Consider the following 13028-nt stretch of genomic DNA (forward strand, 5'->3'; position numbering starts at 1 on the left):
TCTCTGATAGGAACATAGGGTTGTCTTCCTTGGGCCTCGAGGGTATTCAAAAGTCGCTCTCTGGCGGCGTCATTATCCGTACATTGCCAAACTGCGTGTTCGATGTCATCGTAACCGTTTCCACACCGACAGATGTTGCTGTCCACGAGGTTTATTCTATTGAGATGAGCATCTAGCGAGTAGTGGTTGGACATAAGTCTACTCATCACGCGAATGAAGTCACGACTTAAGCCCAAGCCTTTAAACCACGCTCTCGAAGAAACATTAGGAATAATTGAATGTAACCACCGTCCAAGATTTCCAGTGTCCCAATCGGTTTGCCAACTCGAAAAGGTACTCTGACGCACTAAATGGTAAAATTCATCGTGTGAAATTTGCCTGTCATACAATTCGCCTTCCTGCGCGCCCACCTTTGCGAGAGAGTCCGCCTTCTCATTGCCTGGGATTGAGCAATGTGAGGGGACCCATACAAAGGTAATCATATATGATCTTTCGACCAGCACACACATCTGCTCCCTTACCTTTGAAAGGAAATAAGATGAGTGCCTACCTTGTTTCATCGACCGAATAGCCTCAATCGAACTGAGACTATCCGAGAAGATGGAGTAATGGTCTGCGGGCATGTTGGAAATCATCCCCAATGCGAAGTTGATTGCTGCCAGCTCAGCAACAAAAACGGAACAAGGTTCCTGAAGTTTGCGGAAGGCGCTAGAGTTTTCATTGAAGACACCGAAGCCAGTGGATCCATTGAGACGGGACCCGTCTGTAAAATATCTTTTCATGCAATTGACTTGTTGGTACTTTTCAGTAAAAATACCCGGAATAATAATAGGTCGAAGTTGATCGGGAATCCCATGAGTTGCTTGTTTCATGGTCAGATCATATTCAATTGAGGAACTGCGATTGGTGAAGTGAACACGGTCTGGAGTATAACAAGGAAGACACATATCTGATGATATGTAGTGGTGGTAGATTCTCATAAATCGAGATTGTGTGTTCAGCCCAAGAATTTCTTCAAAATTAGCAATTATAAGTGTGTTCGTCACTCCGCATTTGATTAGTATTCTGAGAGAGAGCTCCCAGAAACGGTTCTGGAGGGGTGTTACTCCTGCCAGAACCTCGAGACTCATGTTATGCGTTGAGTGCATACAGCCTAGAGCAATACGCAGACAACGATATTGAATTCGTTCCAATTTTATTAGGTGACTTTTTCTTGCCGAGAGAAAGCAGAAAGAGCCATACTCTAGAACAGAGAGAATAGTTGTTTTATAAAGCGTTATGAGGTCTCCCGGATGAGCACCCCACCATGTGCCGCAAATTGAACGGAGAAAGTTGATCCTCTGCTGACATTTTTGCTTCAAATACGTAATATGGGCATTCCAAGTGCACTTTGAATCAAACCAGACCCCAAGGTACTTGAAAGACAATGATTGGGTAATGTTTCTGCCCAAAAGATTAAGCTGCATTTGGGCTGGGTACCGCTTTCGAGTAAACACTACCAGTTCAGTTTTCTGCGGCGAGAATTCGATCCCTAGATTCAAAGCCCAAGAAGACAAGTTATCTAAGGAATTTTGCAATGGTCCTTGCAAGTCCACGGCATGTGGACCTCTTACGGAAACCACACCGTCATCTGCAAGTTGTCTTAGCGTGCATTGTTCTGCCAAACAGTTGTCGATATCTTTGACGTAAAAGTTATAAAGAAGAGGGCTGAGACATGAGCCTTGGGGCAGGCCCATGTAGCTAATTCTGGAAGTTGTCAGTTGTCCAAGGGAAAAGTTCATTTGCTTTTCTGACAACAAATTGTACAAGAAATTATTTAAAATTCCAGAAAGTCCACATCTGTGCAGATTGTCTGACAGAATTTCAATGGAAACTGAATCAAAAGCCCCCTTAATGTCCAAGAATACTGAAGCCAATTGCTCCTTGTGTACAAAGGCCAGTTGAATATCTGTGGAAAGCAGCGCTAGACAATCGTTTGTTCCTTTGCTCTTGCGGAACCCAAACTGTGTATTTGATAGCAAGTTATTTGATTCGACCCAATGATCGAGTCTCCGAAGGATCATTTTCTCCAACAATTTCCTAATGCACGAAAGCATAGCAATCGGACGGTATGAGTTATGGTCAGACGCTGATTTGCCAGGTTTTTTAATGGCTATTACTTTGACCTGTCTCCATTCAGGCGGTACAATGTTGTTTTCTAGCAAGGAATTGAATAAATCTAGCAAGCGTCTTTTAGCGATATCTGGGAGATTTTTCAGAAGATTGAATTTAATCATATCGCTTCCCGGTGAGGAGTTGTTCGATGAAAGAAGAGCCATAGAGAAATCCAGCATTGAGAATGGTCTATCCAGAGAGCCGCCGCTAGGAGACGCTTCTCGAAGAATATTTTGTGCTGGAACTGAGTCCGGACAGACCTTTTTAGCGAAATCGAATATCCATCGGTTGGAGTATTCTTCACTCTCATTGAAAGATGAGCGGTTACGCATGTTGCGAGCCACCCTCCACAAGGTGTTCATTGAGGTTTCTCGTGAGAGTCCCTCGACGAAATTGCGCCAATAACCGCGTTTTTTTGCTTTGATTAATTGTTTCAGCTTTGTCTCAAGCTTTGAATATTCCTCGAAGTAAGTGGAGGTTTTGTGTCTACGAAAAGCTTTGAAAGCATCAGATTTTTCTACATACAATTTTGTGCATTCTTCGTCCCAACCAGGTGTGGCTGGTCTCCTTTTAAAGGGTGCACTTGGAACTTTTCTTTTTTGTGCTTCCAGTGAGCTTTTGTAAATCAAATCGGCTAGGAATCGATATTCTTCCAATGGTGGAAGCGCATCTATTGATTCGACACCGATTGTCACCGCCGTTGCATATTTCTGCCAGTCGATGTTCCTTGTAAGATCAAATGGAACCCGAGATGGTTCTGCAGAGTGAGGGCCACACTTTATTGAAATGTTGATTGGCAAATGATCGCTACCATGGGGATCATTGATAACCTTCCACTGACAATCCAATGATAGCGATCTTGAACACAAAGATAGGTCGAGTCGGCTTTCTCGAGCCGGAGGTTTTGCTATACGTGTCGCTTCACCAGTGTTCAAAATAGTCAAGTTGAAATCGTCGCATAAATCGTAAAAAATAGCCGCTCTATTGTCATCGTATAGATCGCCCCACCCAGTACCATGGGAGTTCATATCACCCAGAATTAATACTGGGGATGGAAGAATCGAAACTAGATTCCAGAGTTGACTACGGCTAATGGAGGTTCTTGGTGGAACGTATACTGAAGCTATGCAAAGATCTTTGTTCTTCACATTTATTTGGCAAGCAACGATTTCGACGCCGGATAGAGCAGGAAGGGAAATTTTGTAGAAAGGGTAGCACTTTTTGATCCCTAAAAGTACTCCTCCATAAGAATCGTCTCTATCCAGGCGTATAATGTTAAAATCGTGGAAGTTGAGTTTTTTATCGGAAGAAAGCCATGTTTCACAGAGAGCAAATATATCACAATCAGAATTGTGAAGTAAAAATTTGAACGAGTCTAGTTTAGGCACTAGACTACGGCAGTTCCACTGTAGCACAGTGATCATATCTTCAACCTCGTTCGACGAATTATCCATCGAAAGATATGATTGATGCAAGGAGGGGCCATGAAACAGTCAATTGCTTAAGATATGATTCTAACGTTGGAAGCAAGGCAGAAACTAAGCTTCTTAGAGGGTCTTGTATGTTGAACATGTTTAATATGAATTCCACAATGTCCGAAAAAGCTAGCAAACCTCGTTCGGACTTGGATTTCTTTTGAGAAGTTTGAGGAGCAGCTTTTTTATTTTTTTTATCTTTGTTGGGCAATGGCGGAAAATTCTTGCTGCATCCAGGGATTGGATCAACAGGAGCCTTCGGTTTTGTTTTTTCATCCCCATTACCCTGGGAATTTGGCAATCGTCTGGAGGTGACTTTAGTTTTCTTACGGCGCACTTTCGGGGAGGGGCATTTTCTTTTTGAGGATCCGTCCATTTTTGAAGGTGCGTGTACCACCGTAGAATCACCTTCATCGGATGAGTCAGAGTCCGATTCTTCAACTGACAAAACCGAAAATTGGTTTGCATCTTGGACGGCTGATGCAGCCTTCAACATTTGAGCATATGTCTGCTTGGAGCGTCCAGAGATTGAACGCTGCACTTTATCGGAGTGCTGTTTGTACATCGGGCACTCCTGCAAGGGGTGAGGATTCTCGCCACAGTAAGCGCATTTTACTGATTCTTTGTGGCAAGAATCCTCTTTGTGGTTTTCACCACATTTGCCACAACGAGTTTTGTTGCCGCAATGGCTGGCCGAGTGTCCCAACCTTTTGCAGTTGGTACAATTATATACCCTCTGTACAAACAACCGCACCGGAAAAAAAGCACCATCAATTTTAACAAAGTTTGGGAGAACTGAACCTGCGAAAGTCACCCGGAACGAGTCTGAATGTTTATAAACTTTTTTACCGTCTAGCAAAGATGCTGAATGCAGTTGCCTTACATCCAGTATCTTCACTAGCGCGGTAGCGAATGTCGAGTTTTTAAAAGTTCACGAGGCATGTTTCAAGTCCTCGACAGTCAGACTCGCGTCGGAGACCACGCCTTCTATCTCCACATCTCGAGAAGGGATGTAGATGTTGTACTCAACACTAAACAACTCGTGATCAGCAATTTTATTTGCCACATCATAAGTCGGTGCTTCTACACGCAGTTTGTTGAATCTTTCTTTGTGTACCAAGATTCCCGGATACTTACGCAGCAAATCTCTCGTTATGTCGAGAGTTTTCAAAGGTTTATTTTTGGGCCGAAAAAAGACAACCCATGGTCCTTTCGAAGACGGTTCATAGTATCTGGTTCGCGTAACGTAGGCATCGGAAGATGCCATAAGTGTTGCGCAAAAGCGGTGCGCAACCACTTAAGGTTCTACAAAGGGTAAGTAATTTTGCGTTCTTCTTCTTTTTTAAATATCATAAAATCATCATCATTAGTTTACACATACATTCATATATTATGAATACGAAAATTTAAAACTTGTATTTCGTGGGTAAAACACGAAAATTTCCTGGGTAAAACACATTCACTGTATTTACTTACTTGTGTTCTTCGAAGTATAGCACAATTAAACGCAATCGAATACACGAAACTCAAAACAACTGCTTCACAAAACTCTTGGTGAACAAAATTCATCACAAAGAAAACCATTTCTACTTTACTGCTTTGCTAGCAATCGTGAAAGTATCATTGAAACAGCGGTGCCAGATGTATTGCCTCTAGCAATGAATTTAAGTTTATTAAAACAATTAATTGCGAAGTCTGCCTTATTAACATAGATGAGTGGATGTATTTAATGGTGGATAAATATCAAAAACTGATTAAATAAAACATAAATGACCATTTTAAACATTTTACCGGTCCAATTAAAAAAGTCACAGAAGATTGAATTCAACACTAACAGGGTTGATGGCAGCAGTGCACGTAGCCTGTTATACACTTTCCCGCTCAGGGGTGTAAACAAACTTGCATACAGCGCAGTCTGGCAGTGCTTATGTTTTGTCTGCTACATTCTTATCCACTAGATAGTGTGACATCACATTTGCTGTTGTATTGAAATGAAGGAAGAAAAGAGATGGTTAAGTTTTCCTCACCATACCAGTTGATATTTATGAAACATGGGCAGTTTTGGCGTGGGGACATGCACTTCCAATGAATTTTACCAATACATTTAGAAAATGATGATCGAAGAATATTTCAAAAAGAAGAAGTAAACAAAATAATGACCCTTTGTAGAACCTTAAGAAGGAAAAAAAATAAAACCTTCACTAATTAATTAATTTTAATTACTAGTAATTAAATTTTTTGCCCGACGTACGAACAAATCAAAAAGAAAAAAAAAAAATCGAAACAAAAAAAAAACTTATATCTACTTGCAAAAAGTTGTCTCACTATGACCCATACTCCCCTACCAGGGGTGAGAGACAGAGTCACGCGCCACGAGGCAAAATTAAACTACAATAGGAGGCAATGGACTTGCAAAATGTATTGTCTAATACTTATGCCGGTTGTAAACAACCTATCAGCCGTTGCAGCTAGATGGTCCGTTTGCTGCTGCTGGTGGTGATGATTGGTGTTGGTGGGTCGGCACGATGATGAAAAAATGGCTTGACGACCGGATGGATTACCGGGGTGGATTAAAGCTGGATGGCAACTCCAAGGGGCTCGGCCCATGGAATTCCACTTCCTCTGTTGCACACTGGTCACTTGGGGCACCCAATGGGGGGGTGAAAAAACCGCTCGGGCGAAAAAAACACCGAAAAAAACTAGATGCCGCGCGACTGAGACCGGGACGTTGTTAACCGACTGAGTGTTCAACTAGGAATGACCAAATCTGCTTGAAAACGATAAGTTATTTGTCTTTCATTTCCAGTACAAATACTTTTTTTTATTTTTTTTTTTATTTGATTTGTTTGATTTGCAGAAATGGCGGACGTTTGGCAATATCTTACGAAGCTTCCCGCTGATGGTGAAAAAGCACAATGTTCCAAATGCCCACAGCAACTTTACTGCAAGGGATCATCCACCAGTGGATTATTACGCCACTTGCTTAATAAGCGACCGACATCTGAAGATCATAAACCAACATCTGCTCTAACCCCAAGTAAGGACACGGGATATACTGCAATAGATCAAATTACTGGTCGCAGTGGTGTTAGGTCCCGAACAGAGGAAAAAAAAAAACCCCAAGTAAAGTATCGCGACCTGGAGGATCCACCACAGTGATGCAATTCATTAAACGTCAGTCGTTCCACGCTATAACGAAAAGTGAGTTAATCCACCAGTCAATTTTCGCTCGTGGCATGCAACTTCCAAAATAAAACACAGCTGTGATGAACTGATACACGATTTTTGGAATAAAGCAAAAGATCTCACCAAGAACTAAATTGCAAAGCGAGTAGGAGGGGGATAATGTATGAGCCTCACTTTGGATGAGTGGACCGGCATCAGTAATAAACGGTTTATCAATGTCAATGTGCACTGCTTCGACGGGATCATGTGCAATCTCGGGCTGGTTCGTGCTCATGGGTCTCTTCCGGCTGAAAATATCATCGTTACCTCAAGCTTTGGCGTCTTCTTCTTATTCCTTGCATTTCAAGCTTAAAGGAAAAAGGAGCCTAGCTCATCCCCCCGCTAAAAGTAAAGGACGGCTGCTAGGCAGCCAAACGTGAAGAAGAAGAGGGTGAACGTGAACGTGGGACCAGAAACAGCATCCGCCGCCGCCACCGTCATCGAAGGGCCCCACCGAAGAGCAGCAGCAGCAACAGCGAGGAGGAGAGGGCCAAGATAAGTAGCGAATAGACGTCTAAAATTGCATTTCCTTTTGTTGTTTTGTCCCACCCAAATCCGAACGTCTTTGGGGGAAGTACTCTTACTCGAGGCCGGGGTAAAATCGGGCCAGCTATAGGCTGGCAAGTAAACCAGGCTTACAGGACAAATATTGCTGCTGCTACAACTGACGGAGCTACCGTAATGGTGAAGTTTGGAAGGGAGTCAGAGTTCTGTCACCAACTGTGCTACAACCATGGGCTTCATTTAGCGGTGATGGATGTCCTCCGGAAAGACAACTCTGCTATGACTGGTTCCACAGACGACTGATGACTGCAATTCTGACGAATATTCCGATGAAGAAACTGATACACCATCTGGTACACACTAATGTACTTTACTTGAAAATTAGTTGTACTTTTATTTTTTAGCGCTTTATCTTACGCGTTTTGCTGAAATTCTGAGGCATGTCCGAAAAATCGTCAAGATTTTTCGGCAATCGCCGGTGAAAAATGGGATCTTGCAAGATCAAATAATTGCTGCTCATACAAAACCGCTACAATTGATAATTGATGTCACGAATAGGTGGAACAGCACTGAACAGATGGTTGAACGATTCCTACGTGTCTATGAAAGCATCAAGGAGACACTAAACGAGCTTGGACAGCTTGGACACTGTCTGACAATGACGTGCATAGTCTTCAGATACTTTTTGATGCATTGCAACCAATTAGATTGGTGTCTGAAGCAATAGGCAGACGAGATGCGACTCTGCTAACTGCTGAAGGGAGTTTGAGCTGTTTACTTTCGAAACTAAAGCAGCAGAACAACGCAATTGCAAACGAGTTGCATGACGCCATTTACGACAGGATTTGTTCGCGACGAAATAAGGAACTGGTCTCATCCCAGTGCTGAGTTGCATCACGGTACTGACAGCCTTTAGATTGACAAAAGAGATTCCTACGGTTAATAATCAAAACTAGAGTCGGTGTATAATGAGTCACGCCAAGAGAAAAACAGTTGAACTCGCATCACGGTTTTCGAAAGATTCCCTTTCTTTTAACTTGGCAACAGAGGACTTCTGCATCAACTTCAAATAACTTCTAGCGAGGAAAAAAAAAATAACGGCTGTATATCATTATATCAGTGATTTTGTGGAATTATCTTAAGGAAAAATAGTAGAAATTGTCATTACTGATCATTACAAAACGTATCGCATGACAAATGTAATGCTCACTGCCTGTATATGATCATTTCATCGGTTATATTTAATATTTAATTGCAATACCTTTCGTGGACCTTTCATAGCATCGTAATGCTTGTTTACTTTGCACGATAGGTAGCCGGTTTGACAGTTCAATAGGTAGACTTGGCTTCAATCTTGGCGTGACTCATTATACCAGCTGGGTGATATGCCGCCATGTTATTGAAACCAACATCTGAACCTCACAATTCAAGTGTGAACTGCAAAAATGGCGTTACAGCATTGTCATATTTTTATCAAATGAAATTATTTTCCCTGTCATGCCATATAAATGGTTGACTTCGTGGTAGAAAATCAGAAAATAATATTTTATGAGTTCTAAGTTTATTTTTTACAAAATGTAAACAAAAATATTAAGAATATCTAAAATATCAGTCACGCCTTTTTTGAAATTCTGGCATGAATCTTCTATTTGTTTACAAATTATGAGCTGTCAGTGGGGCCCACGACTCGCGGGCCCGCAGCGATGTTAGCTCTTTTCAAGGCAAGGCAAACAAGGTAGGGATGCCACCCAGCTGCATTATACACCGACTCTAATCAAAACAACTGAGAACCCTCTCTCTGTAAAACTTCTCACCAGTATAATACAAATACCGTGAGATATCGTTTTTTGCTTTTCTCACTCATTCGCAATATCACTAACATCTATTATGTGGTACCATCATATCACTGAGGAAAAATAAAAAGACATCTCATTTCGCGCATAAATATGTTTATGACGGTCATTCCTCTTCCAAAATCATGGATAAGGCGATAGTTGGGATGTATCAAGGAAAAAGTCATACCAGAATTTATTATTGTGAGAATTCATATCTGCATGAACACGTACTACCTGCAGTCAAGAATGCTTATTCATGGATAGAGATTTTGCAGCCTGGGGCCTCCCTTAGCTCAGTCGGTAAAGGCGCAGCTACAAAGCAAGACCATGCTGGAGGTGGCTGGGTTCAATTCCCTGTCCGGTCTAGGAATTTTTCGGGTTGGAAAATTTCTCGACTTCCCTGGGCATAGAAGTATGATTGGACTTGCCACACAATTATACCAATGCAAAAATGGTACAGGCATCGAAAGCTCTCAATTAATAACTGTGGAAGTGCATCTAGAACACTAAGTTGAGAGCACGCAATAAGCTAATATGCGATATGCAATAAGCTTGAAATGCGAAGAAGAAGAAGAAGATTTTGCAGCTATTTATTTTTCCGGATACTGTGACGCTTGAGCTTGAATAATAAGGATGCTGACCGCATATCGTATCCACATTACCGAAGCCCAAGTATCAAGGGATCTGTAAAAAAAAAATCCATGCGTAAATAGGAATTCCCCTCTAAATATGAATTGTAGCTAGAGGTGTTATTGCTGAGTAATCAAACGTTGAACTGTTGAACAAGTCATTGTATATCTTTAGGTTAAACACAATACAATATTTGCTTGGTTTACCACAGTTCAGGATTATTTCAGAAAAAAAGTTGACAAGCATCAAATTCAAGGGTCATACAATAACGTTAGCAGTTTTTTTGAAATTTTTCAACTCGCCATCTCCCAATGTAAGACTGTGTAAAATCATACCAATTGCTCCTCCACTCTTATTAATATCCTACAGCATTCTGCATTTGATTTCTTCATCCTTAAATAAGATATGTCCCTCTCTAGTAAAGATATCGTTAGAAAATTGCAAGCAACCCATCCCTCTTTAATTCTTACACAATTCAAGCCCAACAATTGAAAAAAATCTCAACTCCATTTTGTAAACAAATTTTCTCGCGAAACGAAACCTACATTCACAAACCTAAATCACAATCGGGAAGAGGAGAATTTTCCCTACCTGTTAATTTTGTTCGTTTGCGTTGGCGGACTTCGGTTCGCGACAAAATGGCTTTGCAAGGTTTGTTTACAAAATGGAGTTGAGGCCTTTGCAATTGTTGATCTTGGATTATTACACATTTTCTTCACTTGAGGTTTCAAGAATCATAGCAACCATACCATCAACAAAGAAATCTGCAAATCGTTACTTTGAATTCCGTAAGGAAACGCAGTGTATTTCAATAAATCATCGCTAAAATTAATAGCGAATTCGTTTATATTATTCAGTTGCAGCCTGGATCGGGTATCAAGATTGGATCTGCTTATTTTCTGACAAACGTCAGTTTGTTCGTTTGCTTTTAAAACCCAGCTCAGGTTGAGGTTCGCACTGACAAAAAGTTCGGTTTCGCACTGATTTTGTCGAAGGTCTAGCTGTTGGTTCCATGATGGTCCTGGCAATTTTTCGGAGCAATTCAAAAATCTAAGATTTTCTCTTCACTTTTCGCACGAAACGTAACCATGTTGAATTTTATTTGTTTTGACATTATTTAATTCTCGTGAGTTTGTCAATTGTGAGTTGTGTCAGTTTTGAGATTTATTAAGCATGGTACGCAATGACGCGTACGTAAGAGAGAATTGATATTGCCGAACATAAAAAAGTGATAGTGGCAAGTTAAGAAATGGCATTTTTGAAGATAAACGGATATTTTTCTACATTGTAACGTAAACAGCACCCACATATTTATTTGTTACAAGGTAAATGAAAATCCAACGTTTTCTTCAAAATGTTTCGATTTTTAGCAAGAACAGGAAAATGAGGGAGCATTATTCTCACTTCCCACTTATAAATATTCAACAGAGATGATCAGTGAGTGAATGATTTTGCTACTCTCTCCTTGTCATTTAATCTAACTGTCATGGATGGCTTTGATGAAGACGGTTTAGTGAGGTAAAGGTGTTTCCAAGTGATATGCTAGTTGACCGTTTTTTTATATGTGACGGTTATATGAGCATGACCGTCAAGGTACAATAACCGTTATGATAATGCACAGCACTGGTCTCATCAATGAAGTTTTTTAAAAACCGTCGGAATATGGAAGCTCTACTACTGACCAAGTCCGGAGGGTGTATACTAGAGTGATGCAAATTTTGAAATTTTCGCTCCACAATACTTAAACGATTCCAAATCGGATCCTGACTAACCTCTCAAAATTTTAACCCATTTGGTGAGAAACTAAGATGGCACAAACCATTTGAAGTTTGTATGGGAATTACTATGGTAAAACCAAGATTTTTCTTCATGTCTATCTAATAATTCACCATATCAGTCTGCTTCAAAAGCTTTCAACTTTACTTGTAGGAAATTTTCCCAGCTACAACTTCGCTCAAGACCACTTTTTGATTAAATGCAAGGATCGAAAGTTATTAATGGTTCAATGCACTAATGTCTTATGATCATGCTCAATCAACTGCTCAGCAGGCAACATTGGTGTTTCTGGGGCGTTGAATAGGACACAAAAATTATGGCTACTATGTCACACTGCAAAATACAGTGTTGCCTACAGAGCAGCTGCTTGATCATGTCATAAGTTTACCAATCTCTTAAATAATTAATAACTATTTCCTGTCTCGTTTTACATAGAAACAATCTTCAGCAAAGTTGTAGCTGAGAAAATTTTCTATAAGAATAACTATCGAACTGTTTTGCAGCTCAATATGGAAAAAGACTAGAAAGCAATGAACAAAAAGTTGAGTTTTCCCATAGTAATTTACATGTAAACTTCAAATGGTTTGTGCGAAGTCTGTTTCTAACCAAATGAGTTGTAACTTTTGGAGGCTAATCACGACCCGATTTGAAACCATTTAAGCACTGTGGAGCGAAAAAGTCAAATTTTGCATCAGTCTAGTGTATACTTATGGATGATGAAACCTATGTAAAGGCCGACTTCGGACAGCTTCCAGGACCAAAATTTTACAAGGCGAAGGCTCTCTGGCAAAATTCAAATCTGTTTTTGCAGATATATTCGCACGCATATATTTGAAGAAAATTTGCAGCTGCGGCCAGAAGGTTTTCCTCACTGATAAAATGATGAACTCGGAGGTTTACAAAACCGAATGTCTCCGGAGCGAATTCTTTCCTTGATCCTGTCACAGATGGTTCGGCAATATTTTGGCCGGATCTTACGAGTTGTCACTACAGCCGGGAAGTACACCAATGACAACGGAGTCTAGTTTGTTCCAAAAACCCTCAAATTGAGGGCCTCAATCCACCAAATTGTCCCCAGTCCAGGCTCATTGAAAATTAGTGGGTAATTATGAAGAGGAAACTAAAGCTAAAAGGTACAGTCATCAAAACGGCAGCTCAAATAAAAAAGGGTGAGATAAAATAGCCAAAACAGTGGCCGAGACCGTTGTGCGCCGCTTGGTGGGTCGTATTAAGGGAAAAGTTTGAAAATTCCTTTGAAACCGCGACGAATAATTAATTTCGTATTTTTTCTTAAAATATAACGGATGGTATGCACTTGAATGAAAACCGTTTTCAAATCCAAAATAGACCCAATTGATGTTGTTCCATTACTAAGGGTTTTTTTTTTACCTAAATGTACTGATTTTCTTCTTTCGGAGGATTATTTTCT

The sequence above is a fragment of the Ochlerotatus camptorhynchus genome, unplaced genomic scaffold (genome assembly GCF_037179485.1).
Source record: "Ochlerotatus camptorhynchus isolate MF236.1 unplaced genomic scaffold, CSIRO-AGI_Acam_v1.1 ptg000589l, whole genome shotgun sequence".
In the NCBI taxonomy this organism is placed as follows: domain Eukaryota; kingdom Metazoa; phylum Arthropoda; class Insecta; order Diptera; family Culicidae; genus Ochlerotatus; species Ochlerotatus camptorhynchus.